The following is a 17,066-nucleotide window of genomic DNA, read 5'->3' as shown; positions in this document are numbered from 1 at the left end:
AGAGAATGGGAAAATGTTACTGAACGAGATGATATTTTGCAGCAAATAAAATTTATAGTATCTTCTAAAGTAACAGGGTCACAAATTTCTCCTAATATTGTTGAGTCTATTGATAAATCTATTGATATTTAAGTTGTACTTTATAGATGAATTAGTAGATATAATAAAAGAAACTAATAATTATGTAAATAGCAAAATAAATGAAAAAAGATTGACAAACCGATCAATTTGGAATAATTGGAAAAATGTAGAAAAGGAAGAATTTTGGACTTTCCTTTCTGTAATTTTCAATATGGGCACAATGCCTTTAGAAAATAAATTTGAATATTGGATAACAAACAATATTAGCAGAATTCTATTTTATTCAGATACATTCACAAGAGATCGTTTTAATCAAATATTCTGGATGCTGCACTTGAAGAAAATTCCGCCCGGGCATCCATCTTTGAAGAGGCGAATTCAAAGAGCTAGTCATTTTTTGGAATACATAGATTCTAAGTTTTCACAGCACTTTATAACAGAATAATGTATTTCGGTAGATGAAGCAGTAGTTCAAGAATTGGATTTAAGGGCAAAATTGGTTTTATTACATATAATCCCATCAAAGCAACTAAATGGGATATAAGAATTTATGTTTTAGCCGATTCAAAATCTGGATATATTTATTTTATTTTGCCGTACTACGGTTCGATAACAACGGAAAATCTTCCAAATCCGGAACTTCCCATAACTACCAGAATACTATTATATTTGTATCAAAAATTATTAGAAAAAATTCCATCAGTTGAAGGATATCATATGTTTACAGACCGCTATTTCACAAATTTATCTTTTGCTACCGAATTACTAAAACTGAAATGCCATCTTACGGGCACGATAAAACCAAATTGAAAAGGATTACCTCAAGGAATTAAAAAACCGAAATTTACTATAAAAAATAGAATTGCTCTGAGAAAACGTAAAACATTAGTGTTAGCATGAAAAGACAAGAAGGTTATCACCTTGCTGAGTATTTGGGATACAGCAAAAAATACCTAAATAAATATAAAAATACATGATGGTGAAACAATATCGATTGATAAGCCAGATATTGCAATAAATTACAATAAATCTATGGGAGGAGTTGACCGCGCAGACCATTGTGTAGCGTCATATTGTTTTCTAAGAAAATCTTTAAAATAGTGGAGAAAGATGTTCTTCTGGGGATTAGAAATTTGCTACGTCAATTCATACATAATATACTGACAAGAAAGACAACGGATGAATTTGAAACCAGTCTCGCATTTGAAATTTAGAAAAATATTGATAGAACAATTAAGAGATGACTTTAGAACACCAGCGCAATCCTTACGACGGGCGTCGAACTTACAAACAGAAGATAGGTCAGATGGAAAATTTCATGTTATTCGTAAAAGTACGAAAAAAAATTGCGCTGTTTGCTCGTATAAAAAAACGCCGAAAGGAAGGTGGGAATCACGTAATTATTGCAATACTTGTACTAAAAAACCTGGTATCCACATAAGGAACTATTGGGAGAAGTACCACACCCAAAAAAAATATAAGTAATTTTGTATAAATATATTGTTAATCTATAAAAAATAAATTTATAAATGTATACAAATCTATACATTACATACATACATCTATTCGTTTATTTCAACTCCCATTATTTTTCTTTAATTTTCACTTCAGTATCCTTTTATATGAACATATCTGTTCATATACTACCTATTATTACTGAAAATATTCATAAAATCCAATAAAGCGATATTAATTATGCACTTTTTCTCGCTCTGGAAATAAAGCATTTAATTTCTTAAAAATCTACTGGTCATTGTTCTAGAAAAATGCGCTCGTTCGTTAAGGTTTAAAAGAGGAAACGAAAATGAAAAATTCTCAATTCTTATTTAAATAAATATTTATTTATAAATAAATAAGAATCACGTGACAAAGGGAGAATTTGACACATATGCCAATATGCTTGTTTTAGCTTTGTGTCACCTTTTTTCAGTGGACAATTGCCATATCATATTCATTTTGTAGCTGTAATTTTAATATAGAACTTGATTTTATAAGAATAAAGTTATGAATTTAATTGAACTGTAAAAAGGAAAGAAGTGAAAATTTTCTCTTCTCGACTTTAATAATAAAAATGTATAAAATATAAAATAATCTCATTCAGTGACAAAATGGTATCAGAGATAGAATGTTAAATCTCAGTTTTTTAAATCTACCTTTATTCATCACTATAAGAGTATTTTGGGTGGCAACGTGTTAAAATTAAAATATAACTAAGAGCCATTCTCGAAAGGTTTTGGTGAACTTTCGAAAATCACTCAACAGCCTATAGTTTGGCTCTTGAGTCACAGTGGGAGCTTTTATGGTATATTTTCTTCTTTTTTCGTGCCCTAAACATTGCTGCAGATCATTCAATAACAATGTTTAATGGCAAAGAATTATAACCTTTCTTGATTCTAAAATGTGCAAGGAAATTAACAATCAAAAGGAACCCTAACGCTACTCTGAAAAGAAAAAATCACAGCTCTTTGCACAAAAAATGATAACTACTTTTTGATCGAGAGATATCTTTTTGCCGAAAGATCGATAAAACATATGGAAAGAAACGTATATTAAATAATATATTAATTCCTGAAAATTTTCAGCTTAAACTTGATTATTCTAGCCCTAGGGCCTGATTAGTCTTCGTTGTTATTGCATAATGAGTATTCTAATCCAAGATGATGAAGAACCTTAATCGAACTTGAAGAACCTAATCGACTCTTAAGAACATAAAATAAATGAAATTATAAATTGTCTAAGCTTACTCGCATAGAAAAAGTGAATTTCTATGTTCACTCATCCGAATGCAAAACAAAACTGTTTCAATAAACATCAAAGTGAACATCCATTTTTGTTAATATTAAATATAGTTAACGACTCGGAAATGAAAATTTAACTGTATTGAAATATTAAATTTAAATTATTTTATATTTAATACGTATTAGGAGCTATTTAATATTTAAGTGAATGTATTATTATTTAAATATTACTTTTTTGTATTCTGTGTACATTATACATCGTTTAAATAATTATAACATAATCGAAAGTATTAATTGTTTAATCTTAGATATTTGGAAAGAGAACTTCGATGTTTGCTCGTTGAAATGGAAAAGAATTGGATCGATAAATGTTAAAGTCAATTAAACATGCGATTTGGCTGATATTAAATGACGCAAATAACTGGAGATAAAAATTTAAATATTAAATAAAAATTATCTTTTATTTAACGCATGTTACAAGCTATATAATGATAAACCAAATGTGCTATTATTTAAATATTAATTTATTATACTCCGTGTAAAGTAACTGAAAGTATTAATTGTTTAATCTGAGATGCTTGGAAAAAAGAGCTCGATATTCATTTGTCGAAGTAGAAAAAAGAACTGGGTCGATAAATATTAAAGTCAATCAAACGTTTGTTTTTGGTTGATATTAAATATACTTAGCGACTAAAATTTAATTACTTTGAAATATTAAATTGAAATTATCTTATATTTAAGTAGTATTATGATCTCTATGAATATAATATTGTTTAAATATCGGTTTATGGTACTCCGTCTACATTATACATAGTTTAAATAATTATAAAATCGTTCCAAAATTACATGTTATTCTTGAAAGCTATTAGCATGAACGATTGAACACATATTTGCTTATTTTTCCCATAGAATCATCTGTTGAAAGCTGATTAAAATCCTTGAATGAGTTATTTATTATGAGCATAGTGAAATGTGTTTCCTTGAATCCAGAATGAATCAGAAAATCTGAGCATCGGTTTATGCACACAAACAAGAAAACAATTGTTTTCTTTATGGAAACAAAACAAACACTACTCATGCGTTTATATGAAAATCAGTAGCAGGGGTAAGAGCTTCTTCTCTTTTACCGCAGTATTCAATTGGCATCACTATACAAAACTTTTTTATTACGAAAAATGTCGAAAATATTTACGCGAATAGCGAGTCCAGGCATAATTCGTGAATGATTTTGATGAACAAGGTCTTATTTTAAAGATGAAGGTTTAAGGCGGAAAATTACATTAGGAGGCTGATTTTTAAGTTTTCTTTATGAATTTTTTCAAGGCGGATAAAATAATTAGGATTTGTTGAAATTTTGGCATAATTTTATTTATATTCTGAAACTATATCTCGAATTTTTTTTAAGTCGTTTCCGACGGAAATATCCAACTTATAATCTGCCGTCCATCGCAGTTTGTTGCCGAAGTTGGTTATTTGCATACATTGTGAAGATCATAATTTCGATTTGGAAGCAAAATGGTTTATTTCCTACATTACTAATATATTTTCTAAGAATATGAACTAAATTGCAATTGAAAATGTTGAAAATTGAATGTTTTAAAGTTATTTGAAAAAATGTTTCAATTTTCACTATTTTTTTCCAATTGTTTTGCAATAAAAAACACACTTTGATATCATTTAGAAATGATCATCTAGTTCATATTCTTGATAATTAAATAAAAAAACATCTCACCTTTTTTGATAACGATTGGTCAATAACTTTTTGAGCTAGATTGTACGCAAGTCGAAAAAATATCATTTCGAGAAAAACGCGTTTGAAAATAAAATTACCGAAAATTAGAAATTAGAAACAGTAATCAATTATATAAATTGTTTATCGGTTAATCGGCTATTCTAGCACCATATAATAATCCTTCTTCTTCTTCATAAACATTATTTAAAGCTTGCATCTCCTACTTTTTTGCTTTCCGACCTTTCTTAGTCTCCAAAGAGCTGCGTTTATTTTGTCGGTTCATGTGCTGGTCATCCATGATGTGCATCCATGTAGTGCGTAATTGAAGCTCCTCGGATAAACTACAATTTTCAACTTATTCATGATCATTAGAAGTGCTACATTTCCTTCGTCGAATAAGCCAACAACTAAAAATGATTATTTTTAGTCCAGAATGCAAATGTTTTGGAACCAAGCGCCAAACTGTTGAATTAAAACTTTTGTTTGTACTCAAACTTCGTTAAAACGATCGCGAAACAAGGGATTCATAATTTTACTGGTAGCACTTTCACGTTTTTTTGCACTAGCACGGTCATTTTTGTCGACACTTTCTTTATTGGTATATCCATTTCCATGGAATGATTTCTTACGTGGTCTACTGTATCGATCATTGCTTTCATAGTCACTTTTTGGATAGGAAAATATTTTCTTCTTGTAATTTTTAATACACGTGTAGAAAACCAAAGCTAAATCAATTCTCTACTGCAATACAGTCAAAATAATGTCGACACTTCTAGTTCTCTCTACCTAAGTCTTTGTAAAGAAAAACATCTATTGAGATCCTCCTCCTCTCCTAATATTCCGTAGTACAGTGGTATTGAGCCAGGTAAATAAATAAAGGACTACCTGTGTGATCGCTCCATTCTACCTGCTGTGTATTCGAGCGTTGATTTGACGGACGTTCCTTTTTGCACTCATAGCATCGGAACAAATTCGAATTTTCTTTTTGAAACTTTGAAACTCCAATAGTTATACTAACAATTTATGTAAAAAACAAAAATTGATTTTTTACACTAAAAAATATGATTTTCTTCCTTAAGCGAGGATATTTTTCGAATTTTTGAAAAAGCTTTATTTTTATACATAAATTATTTTTGAAGACACTATCATTTAACATGATTTTTTTTGAAGAAAAAAAAATTTTTTCAAATGTTCGGAAAAGCTCATTGTAGGCGTAAACCATTAGAAAATCAAAGGTGATAAACAGTTTTAAATATAAGGTTTTAAAAATAAAAAACATTTAATTATTAATCATTATTAATAATTATTTAGTTCTTTAACTATTAAATAGTTATTAATGATTTTATTTACTTATAAGATAAGATAATTCATTTAAAGATAAGAAATTGGTTATAAGTAGTTATTAAATTATTGTTTAAGTATAAGTTTCCATTTTCGAGTATCTCAATTTCGTGAAGCAGATAATTATATTAATAAAATCATGATGAAATCAATGCAATTAGATTTTTATTTAGAATTTTAGAAATAAATTGATTTTATAATTTTATTTACATATATTTTCGTACGGAAGACATATACAGCATTGATCCTGATCAGTCAATGCTGTATCATCAACAGTACAAGCAATTGTACAAGCAAAGAAAAAGTAAATAAGAAAGCTGTGAGAGAATGATGAACGTATGGTCGAAAAACCAAATCGTGGGTACATTATGGCAAATTGATGTCAATTAGGAAAAATTACTAAACGATCAAAAAGCTGTATTATGAGAACAGTTTAACTGTAAGTTACACGACACACATTTTGACTGTATCAATAATTTTGTCAAATAAAATTTTGAATAGAATTTTATTCAATGATTTTTATATGGAACTATTCTTTTATTTTTCCATATGAATTACATTCTTTTTTGTACAATTTTCTTTTACACGTATTTCTTAGGAACCAATTACTGTGTGAATGGAGAATTAGTAATCAATAATATGTAATAATGTGGTTAAAATAAGAAAATATAATAGGAATGGAGTTCTTCGAAGTAAGAAAGCTTTCAAGCAGTACAAGTGCTGTCATCTAATTGTGAACACCGCAACTAAATTATTAAAAAATTGCATTTTTTAGTACTATCATCATCTCGTTTGTTGACCGTTCGCGGAATTTATTGTATATAATTTATTATATATAAAAAATATAAGTTAAAATAATTATATATATAAAATTCCAAAATAATATCTAATTTGTTCTTCATTTAAATATTATTTCATCTTCGGAACAAAACATTTACGAAATATTTCAAAAATAAACTATAGTTTAAATTGAATGTAGCATGATGTCTATTTGAAACAAAATATTAATCTTGCTTTAAACAATTTTTGCGATTAATTATTTAAATAAATTAGCAGCCATAATTTTTAAAGCCATCTAAAATTACAATAATATATAGAAAAGGATATAGCAATATATTAAAAAGAAGTAGACAAAATCTGTAAGCACAGACAACATTTTTTAAATGTTAATAATAAGATATATGTTGTTCTGTAATTTTTTATTACAAATACTTATGATTTGAAATTTCAATTATTATCTATATCTTAACTATAAATTTAATTTTATATAATATTGATTTTCTGGATATTATGAGGCATAAGATCAGTTTTCTTTCCATTCAATGGCAAGAACAATTTATCCTCATCAATGATATAACACAAAAGAACTACACATGAAAATGTTACTACACATTACTTATTAGAATCTTAAATTTATAAAATTATTAAATGAATGCAAAATTAAATACTATTACATATAATATTTAATTATATATACATTTACATATCTATTACATATCTATTACGTATCATTTATATTTTTTTACTATAAGGACTGCATTTATACATTATGTATTACATACATTATATATCTATTACATATACATTAAAATTTTTTTTACTATAAGGACTGTATTTGTATAGATGATCTAATAAATTATCCTAAAAAAAGTTTTCTGACAATTTGTAAGATTAAGTGACTGTACGTTTTCTTATATGCCTTTACATACTGCAAGAATAATTTTAGAGATGATTTCCAGCTTATAATAGTATTTCTTTAGTCGGGTTCTGTGTACTCCAAAACGATGTCTAATAAGATAATGGACTAAAAATGGACTACAAGTCCATTTTTTTTCTTCCATTCAAGAATAAAGTTCAAGAATAAAGTTGTTCAACTATAACTAATTCTTCTAAATAAAGTGTTAAAGAAACGATAATATGCATGTGCGCAATATGTATAACGTTATCCTCCAGTCGTGCCCGCAACACGTACGCCTCGTGAATCTTTGATAGTTCTGTGCTATAGGCGGTCAATACGGTAGGTAACTGTAACACCAATGTGGCATGACGTTCGTTACTTCGTGAATATCGTTACGGACACGTGGTGCAAGCTCCGTATACTTCGCGCCATCCCTTCCACTTTTCGAATGCGCTTGTCAACTTCGCGCAATAGAAACGTTCCTTCGTTTCGTTCGGATTTACGATTTATCAGCGTGCGGAAAATTAGCAACTTTCGTATGTTAATATCGAATCTTGTGTAAACGTGAAATCAATCGATCGAGTGATAAAATATCACAAGAACATTATGTTGAAACGTGCCGAACAGGAGCGAAACGAACTTTTCCGCTTTTAAAGAAACAGCTATTTACGTTATAACGAGTTTTTATAATCAGTGATGATAGTGCGCGTATTTGAGTTCCTTGCGTTTCATTTTCCATTGATCGTTCTTTTAAATAAATCAATTATATCAATACAAAATATGTAATTCATATAATCTGTGTAATAAGTGTATTATGAAATCGATACAAATGTAATCGATAGAAAATAATGAACGATTATTTCTTTTGTGTTACGTTTCAGACGATGGTTATGTGATTGCGTCAAAACTACACCTTTTTGTATTACTTATTATGATGGAGCTAGCAACACGAAGGTTTTGTGCTTAAGATACCGCGATTTATTATGGTTCTCAGTGTTGGAAAGAACACTTTCTGCGTCATTGAATAATTTACATATTGCGGTAGCCAGGAAATAGAGTAATAAAAAATCATTTTGAAGGTAGAGTTTTTTGGTAAGTGGTTTTCATTTTTCAAATGACTGAAACCATTTTATTTCATTGGGGTTCAATTATCTTTTACGATTTCAAGTAAACATTCTATAAGATCGTTCTCTACATATACATACATAAGGAACATACAGTTAATGCTTCACCGTCTACTATAAACTACACGTCTACTATACTATAAACAGAAACTGGAGATAGGTCGAACGATTGAGTTCCGTGGTAAACATCTAAGAAGAATGGTACGAGAAAAGCCAATTTAAAATGACACCGATTCAATTATTTCAATCTGACTGATAATTAATTGTACGAAATGTTTTCAATCTATTTACTTCTTACGTATAAGGATATTTAAAAGTATACTTTTTCTCAGATATGATATGATCGTACAGTTACGTATAGTCCTTATCGTTTTCTCGTTCATATGCATATTTCGTGTTTGAAATGTTCTTAGAATGAAAACAAAGTAGAAGAGAATTTGCGATTTGGAGAATCGGAACGATTAAAGTGATTTTACGAATGTATGGTATAAATTGACCAAAAGTAAAGAGAACGAGGAAGCGATAGAGAGGGAGAGGAAAATAGGAGACGTTAGAACCGATAAATCGTCCGAAATGTGACGTCGGTGGGCAGTCGGCGATAGTTTCTAGCATCGGCATTGTTACCGCTTTACCGGCGTTACGCGCCGGCTGCTTTTGCTTCCGCAGGTTCCGGTACAACCCGCGAAAGCTGACTCTGCTGTCGTCCTTCCTCATTGAATCCGTTAGTTTTCGACGTGTTTATGCTTTCTCCCCTATTGTTTTACCTTCTTTATTCGACGATTTCATCTCTACTTTACGAAAACGATTGGATCGATCGGCTTTAAAAAAAAGTAATACTTATAAAATAATACTGATTACGTTCGTATCATCAATAGGAATTAATTTGGAATTTGTTATACGTGTCTGATTATACATATACGTTATATGATTTCAGTCGCTTTAGAGGTCTTTTCTCGTAAAATATAATTCAATAATCATCAACGTCATATGGTTTCATCGATCGGACCATTTGTTCTAACGGAAATTTAACAACGTGAGATATTTTCGAATTGTTATTATCAAATTTCGAACTGATTCGCATAAGCAAATGCAATCCATATGAGATAAATACATAAATTTTGTAATATCATTAAAGGGAGATCTCTAACTAATCGAACGATATGGAGTAAAATTTAAAAAAAGAAGTATTAAGCCCTTATCATCGACAGATTTGCGGATAAGTCTTTGCAATGAAGTTACTCGAATCGCTTCGTATAACACGAAAGTCTTATTACCATTCGTCGGGTTTAGATGCTCGAGTAATTGCGAGAGAAACTTTGGACGGCATGCGAAACTTTTCTCGGTAAGCCGATGGAGGAGGTACAAAGACTTTCCGACCGGAAATGAATAGGCGGCCAACTTTCTCGCAAACTTAAGGGATTTGAGAAAGTACATGCTATTCTTTTAATAACTACTAAGAGGTCTTATTCACGTACATTTTTTCAATTAATCAAAACTTTCTACAAGAAAATTTGTTTCGCGAGAAACGTTGTACATAAGTACTTAAGATCGATATCATGATACAGAGATAAATTAATAGTTGGATTTTTTGTTGATGTAAGTAACAAGATTAGTAACAAGTCGTTTCTGCACCGACAATTATCCTGACGCGCGGTTATCGTGTACTATGTTGATTTCAACCATACTACTAGAGCGGTCACCTCTTGGATTTAACTAGGCCAAAGGTCAATTAAGTCGATGCAAGCAAAGGCAAGTTGCATTTGTGGGAAGAGAGAGAGAGAGAGAGAGAGAGAAGAAGAGAGAGAGAGAGAGAAGAAGAGAGAGAGAGAGAGAGAAGAAGAGAGAGAGAGAGAGAGAGAAAGAGAGAGAGAGAAAGAGAGAGAGAGAGACAAAAAGTACGAAAGAGGTAGAGGTATATCGAATGTTTGAGAGGATAGATAGGATGAACGTTTTAATCGTTATGCTCTCGGAAGTAACAGGAAAGAATAATAAAGAGTAAAAGGGGAGGGATTGAACAAAGACAAAGAGAAAGAACACGAGAAATAAGAACGGAAAGAAAGAGGTGGAGTGCGAGGGAGAGGGGAAAGAGTAGTCGAAAAGTTAGGGGAGACTGAAACGAGTCGACTTCTACCGACAACGACGCTTACAGACGACCAAGGCGGAGATAGCTTTAGAAGTTTCGACGAAGTAAAATCCTGAAAGCGAGACGAAGTTCTCGGGATGGTGAGAACTGCCGCAAGAAGGACCGATATCCGATGGTAGCGTGAGCGCGCGCGCGTCTTTTCGGAACAGCGCATCGTGCTTGTGAGGGAAGAGAGTGAGATGAGTAGAGAAACTTTGATACGAAGGGCCAAGGGTGGCAGGGGGAGTAGAGGTGGAGGAGGACGAGGAGGAGGAAGAGGAGGAGGAGGAGGACAAGGAGAAGGGGAAAGAGAAGGAGGAGGTAGGAAGAGGAGTAAGTAAGTAGATGGAGGACGAGAAAGAGGAAATAGGAGAATCGAAGGGAGAGAGTTGGCAAAGAGGGATGGAAGCAGGGCTACGGTGTGTATCTACAAGGGTGCCAGACGCGTTCTTCTCGGCTGGACGCGAACTCAGTTTCTTCTTCTTCGTTGAAGAAGAGAAGAAGAATATCTATCGGCCGGGCTGAGAGAGTCCTTGCTAGCTCTCGCGAGAACGAGACAGTTGCATCGATCGGATCGCTCCCAATGTGGGAGTGCAATGAAAAGCATCTTTAAGAGTAGTATAGCGACGTTCGTAAGAGTGGCTGGCGTTCTCGTAGGGGTAGAGCTGCTCCGGCATGTGAGCGAAACTTACGAGACGTTTTCCAATGTTGCTGCTCGTGCTGGTGATGGTGGTGGTGGTGGTGGTGGGAGTGATCTTGGTGGGGGAAGGACTATCGTAGAAGGGGAGCTACGGGCAGAGAGAATCCACGAGACTATTTATATAGCTCGCCTTCTAGGAACTTTGCAAGAACAATTTATTACGGATATGCGTACCATTTAGAGAGCCCTGAAGTTATTATGACATCGAGAAAACTTTATCTAAGGGTGGCCTTCGTTTTGCTAACGTAACGCGTCGTTTAGTTCGATGAATTAAAGGGGGAGGGGAGAAGATAAGGTATGAGGGACGACAATGATTTCTTTGAGAATTAACGAGTATATGTGTTTTTTTTTGTTACTCTAATGTAACTTATTCGTTTGAAGGATAAAAAAGATTGAAGTTAATAAATTTAATTCATTGAATATTCGATTACGTAAATGATATTAGTAGATAATGATAAGAAAGTTTTGTTTTAGATTAAATTTGTTAGTTGATTATAACATTTAGAAAAGATTTTCAAGTATTTTCATGCTACGGAGATATACTCAAATTTTAATCAAGCGCTTTGATAGAGAACTTCGAAACGTAATTTGAACTTAGCTTGTCCGCTCTTGAAAGCGATTCCCGTTTTTTATTTGGCTCAAATGAAAAACGATCGTCCCCTCAAGAAGGAGAATCGACGAACGGGAAACTTCTTCTCTCCCCTCGATTATGCACCGTTTAGCGGTGTCATAGAAAGTAGAAAGAGTGATAACAAGTAAAAGGAGCGAAATTATTGTATGAAATTTCGACCGACGTATCGTCTCTTATAAATCATTTTTTGTTTTCGTTCGAAAGGACGACAAAATTTTGCTTCTTTGAAAATCGTAATTTTATACGTAAGACGCAAGCCGAAACGGAAGCAAGAAAGAAAAGTCAGCTCGTAAATCGGCACGATTCCGATCGTTTCGCCGATTGAGAAATAAAGTTAGTCGGTAAATGCGGCGAAAGAGAGGGGCCAGAGAGGAAGGGGAAAATAAAACGGTGGGAGGATCAACTGAGAGAGAGAGAGAGAGAGAGAGAGAGAGAGAGAAGAGGAAAAGAGTATGGAGATAGAAAGATATAGAAAATGACAAAATGCACTTGTTACGTCGATGATGCATTCGAATTCAGTGTTTTCATGTTCTCGATAGTAGTAAGCTAGAAATAAAGGAAGGAAGAGAAAAAAAAGACATAGCAAGCGTATGACGAAGAAGAACGAAATAGCCCGCCAAAAAGGATAAACTAAAATCGTTCGTTTGCTCGTTCGTGAAGGTAAGCGAGAAAAGAGCGAGCGGAGAGATAAAGAGGATGGCAGTCAGCGCGTCGACCGTTGCCAGGGCAATGAATCGCAGATTGACGCAGGCGTCACGACGTCCGGCCGCGCGCACGAGCTCCTTTACCCTCTCTCTTTCTCTCTCTCTCTCTCTCTCTTTTTTCTTTCTCTCTCTCTCGTCTTTTCTACTACCACCAACATTGCCACCATTACCACTATCCTCGCTATCTCCTTTCCGGAGCGTGCCACTGCTTAAAGTATGCACCACAATAGACGTGCTCTCTCTTTGCGATGCTGCAGACGGGACTGCTCGAGGCTTACAAGATTTGCCGCACTATGCCACGTCCTTATCGTTATTACTCATTTCCGAGAGCGTTTTACTCGCACGTTTACAATCTTCTAATATCGTTTATGATCTATTCTCTTTTCGTACAATCGACTTCTCAGAAAAAGACTAATTTTCCAAGAAACGGTGAAGGACGTATTAGCAAAACATTTCTCGAGTCCGACGATTTAAGTTACGAGTTTTTTTTTTAGATAATTTGACAATTTCCGATAATCTCTGAAATGATATTCTGTTTTAAAGAATAAAGTTACGAGAAATGAATTATGAAACTCGAATTTTCAGCCCAGTAGAGTAGTACCTTGCCTTCGATATCAATTTCACCACCCTCTATCGGTACATGCTAATTCTAATGTCGAAAACGATGCGCTCAAGGTGCGAGAATTGTTAAATCAATAAGCTGAAGTAGTTTCTAAACGTTACATAAGATTGCATACCGATTTGGAAGCGTTAGTTCACTCGCACGAAATGTCTTCGCGCAAAGAACAAGAAATGTTCTCGTCGTATATCCTACCATTGCTTGTAAGTTTTATTAGTGTTACAGCCATAAATCTTAAGCGCTTCGGCTCGACGAAAGTGTTTACTTTTATGACTGCAGCGGCGCGCTGTCGGCGGTGAAACGCGTAGAAATAATAGCGCAATGCCTTAGGTAGATTTACGATATAAAGAGATACTATTCTCGGACGGCTAAATGCATCGATTTAAATTCGAACGAGCTTGGCTTGCGCGTTTGTTTGGTAATACGTGAGCCGTAGATTTTCTCTCAGCACTGTGACCTACTTCTGTAAACCAAAATCAAGGTCCCGCGCGAATTCATTCAAAGAGAGGGCGATACGTGCCCAAAATTTCGAAGCGAAGTCGACTCACCCTCTATTTCTTTCTGTTTCAAACAATGGAATTCAACGAGATTCAAAAAGTCATCGTTTGTGTATTATGAATCGGTTAGGAAATAAATATAATATAAAATTGATCAACAGAAAATTGAAAAAATTTCCGGGAAGCAATTAGAAAGGCATCGAAAAAACTCTTTCTTTTTATCAGTTGTCGAGTAGGAACAGACGATAACAACGAAACTATCTTCAGCAAACTTTCTTCCAAGCAAGCGGATCACACTACGAAGGCGAGATGTGCACTTTAATACATAACGCGCATCCCCAGGGCAAGAAGCGAGTTTGGGTGAGAGAGGGGCGGAGGAAGAGGAGGAGGAGAAGGAGGATGAAGAAGTAGTAGAAGAAGAAAGAGAAGAGACAGGAGAAGCGACAGTGCTGTCGTCGTCGTTGTACTGTCGTCGTTGTCCGTGAAGATAGTAGGGGGAAGGTAGTTGAGAGTTCGTAAGGTGGGAAAAAGTTGGATAAAAGTTGAAGGAGAAGTAAAGAAGTAAGAGAGAGGAAGGATAAACGATGAAGGAAAGGGAAGGAGGCGCGTTAGCAGTGGCGGGTGGAGAATCGAAATGAAAGGAGGGATAGATTTGGTTGGAAGAGAGCGAGGAAGGAGAGAAGGGGTAGACGGAGACGGCGGTGTGCGTCGTCGTCGTTTCTGCTGCCACCACCTTCGTAGCTCGTATATTTGTGTTGGTGGTGGTGGTGGTGGTCTCGACGCCGGGAAAGTTTCGTCGAGGAGCGAGCGCGTGGAGCGAAGGAAAGAGAGCGAGAGGGATGAAGGGAGAGTTTGGATCGAGTCAGGAGAGCGCGGTAGCGAGAACGAAAGAGAGACGGAGATAGAGGAACGCGGTGCGGAGGCAAGGTTTTCGTCTCCAGTTCCCGCTAAGCGGCCGACAGGAATGGAACGATCGGGCTTTCTACGGCTTGCAATATACACGTGGCTTAGCGTGGAGTAGCGTGCGGGACTCGCCACGCGGGACGCTTCTACACGCGCTACTATGAGGCGACTCCTAAAGTAGTAGTTGGTGGATGTGCTGGTGGTGGTGGTGGTGGTGGTGGTGGTGGTGGAGGTGGTAGTGGTCGCGGTGGTGATGCCGATGCTGGTGGTGGTAGAGTTTGTGTGACCGACCGAGCGCACGACGGCCGGTAATAACGAGCGTCAAACGAGAAAGAGAGAAAAAGAGAGAGAGAGAGAGAGAGAGAGAGAGAGAGAAAGAGAAAGAGAGAAAAAGAGAGAGAGAGAGAGAGAGAGAGAAGCGAGCTTGGCCTGAGATCGAAAAGGAGAAGGAGAAGAAGAAGGAGTAGGAGGTCGGTGGAAATCCTTCGCGCACGAGTTTACGCGTGTCACCACCGCGATGCACGAGTTCACGCGTGGCACTACGCGGTGGTCGCGCGCTCGCGTTCGACGAGCGCGTCGACTGCGACTCTTCTCCGCCTCCACCGCCACCTCCACCTCCACCTTCGAGCGCCTCCTACTCTCGCCGATTCTCCTCTCTCTTTCTCGTGTTCTCTCTACCCCTAGTGAGATATTGATTTCCCTTAGCTGACTCCCACGAGGGCAGGCGGCAGGCGACCAGGTACTGCTACCTCCGCGACTAGATCGAAGATCTTACGAGATGAGAAAGAAATCGTATGCATACATCGTGCGTACGATTAGTTTATCGAGATCAATCGACGACTTTCTCTTTTTTCCTTTTTATCCTTCTCGGTGTGTGTCATAGACACGTCGACGTTTTCAACGACGTTTTCATGTAACCACGTGTCGCTCGCGTGTACTACTACACTACTACTTCTATTACTACCACTATTTGACATTTCATACTCGTCTTTCTACCACGCGATCGAAAGATCATATCTCGAAGATGGATTTTATAATTTTGCCTATCGAATATAAATTCGGCTGGTGTTATCATTTCAATTTTCAGGTTAATCGAAAAACCACCGGCTCGCTTATATCGCGATTGACGTATCAGTTTTGTTGAAAAGTTTCAATCAAATGGAGGGAGAGCGTGCGAACTTTCTTTTTATTTGGTATCGACACGGTTTGCTTCGAATCGATCGATCGACAAATTAATTCCGATGGGTGAATATATTCATGTTTCGCGTCTTTTGTACCTACCCTTTTACGCATTTTATATCCCGCGCCGAGAATAAATTGGACTCGCGAATGTAACATTTTATTTTATGTATATACGTAGATACATCGAAGAATTATTCGATTTCCTTCGGAAGAGCAACAGCATATTCCTTCGAACTTTTGCCTTTCTCGAATACGCGTGTATACGTGTGTTCGCGCACATAAATATCTAAGAACGGTCCGAAACCGTACGCATCTTGAGAAAGTTTTGCGAAGTGCGCCACCATGTTGGTTCCTGCGCGTTGCTCGTCGCCAAAGTCCTCGGCGACTTGAAACTTTTTTATTTACCGCGTTCGTACTCGTTGGTACACACAGAGAAGCGGACAAAAGAGAAAGTGGGGGTAACCCCTTCTATCCCCTCCTATTTCTCTCTCTTTCTCTTTGGCTCTCGCTCTCTTCGGAAAGTCGAGATAGCGTATAGGTATCTGTCATCCCTACCACCACCGGTTTGCTACACGGACTCGTGCCGCCTGCCGCTTTCGAGCAAAGTTTTCGCGAGATCCTGGAAACTGCGGGAGATGCCACGGTTGTAGAGGGAGTACGCTCGAAGGAGGGTAGAAGGAAGGAACGTTTGCTGGTAGTCTGTGTACTCATTCTCACGACGTTCCCTTTTCAGCGGATTCTAACCTACTAACGACGGAGTTTGCTCTGTCGGTAACGCCGGTACGCGTGCCGCCGACGTAAACGTGTCGCGTGCCCACCGGTGACACGCACAGTGGGATGAGTGAGCTGGCGCGCCGCGCGAGAAATGATAGTCGTGATATGACTCGCGATCGTATCGATCGTACTACGAGCGATAAGAAACGCGAGCGAATGTGATAAACGATTTTTAACGCGAACCTCGTCGGCTCTTTTTACGAGCTCGTTAACAACATCGTTGAGGTATGAATGAACAAA

General features: G+C 35.9%; 1 protein-coding gene across 12 annotated transcripts in view; it reads left to right on the top strand.

The window, feature by feature from the left end:
• Positions 1 to 8,057: 8,057 nt before the first annotated feature.
• Positions 8,058 to 17,066, top strand: part of LOC124951653 (mucin-5AC-like) — a 244,314-nt gene continuing 235,305 nt past the window's right edge. The window contains exons 1-3 of one of the 12 annotated variants that reach the window (XM_047500405.1): positions 14,228 to 15,178; positions 15,576 to 15,609; positions 16,575 to 16,746. The gene's annotated coding sequence lies outside the window, so the exon portion shown is untranslated. Of the gene's footprint in view, positions 8,663 to 14,208 lie in introns of those variants that run through there. The other 11 variants (XM_047500436.1, XM_047500395.1, XM_047500446.1 and 8 more) reach the window with 11 other exon arrangements.

This window comes from Vespa velutina, chromosome 1 (genome assembly GCF_912470025.1).
Source record: "Vespa velutina chromosome 1, iVesVel2.1, whole genome shotgun sequence".
NCBI lineage: Eukaryota > Metazoa > Arthropoda > Insecta > Hymenoptera > Vespidae > Vespa > Vespa velutina.
This window is presented reverse-complemented; position numbering and strand designations above follow the sequence as displayed.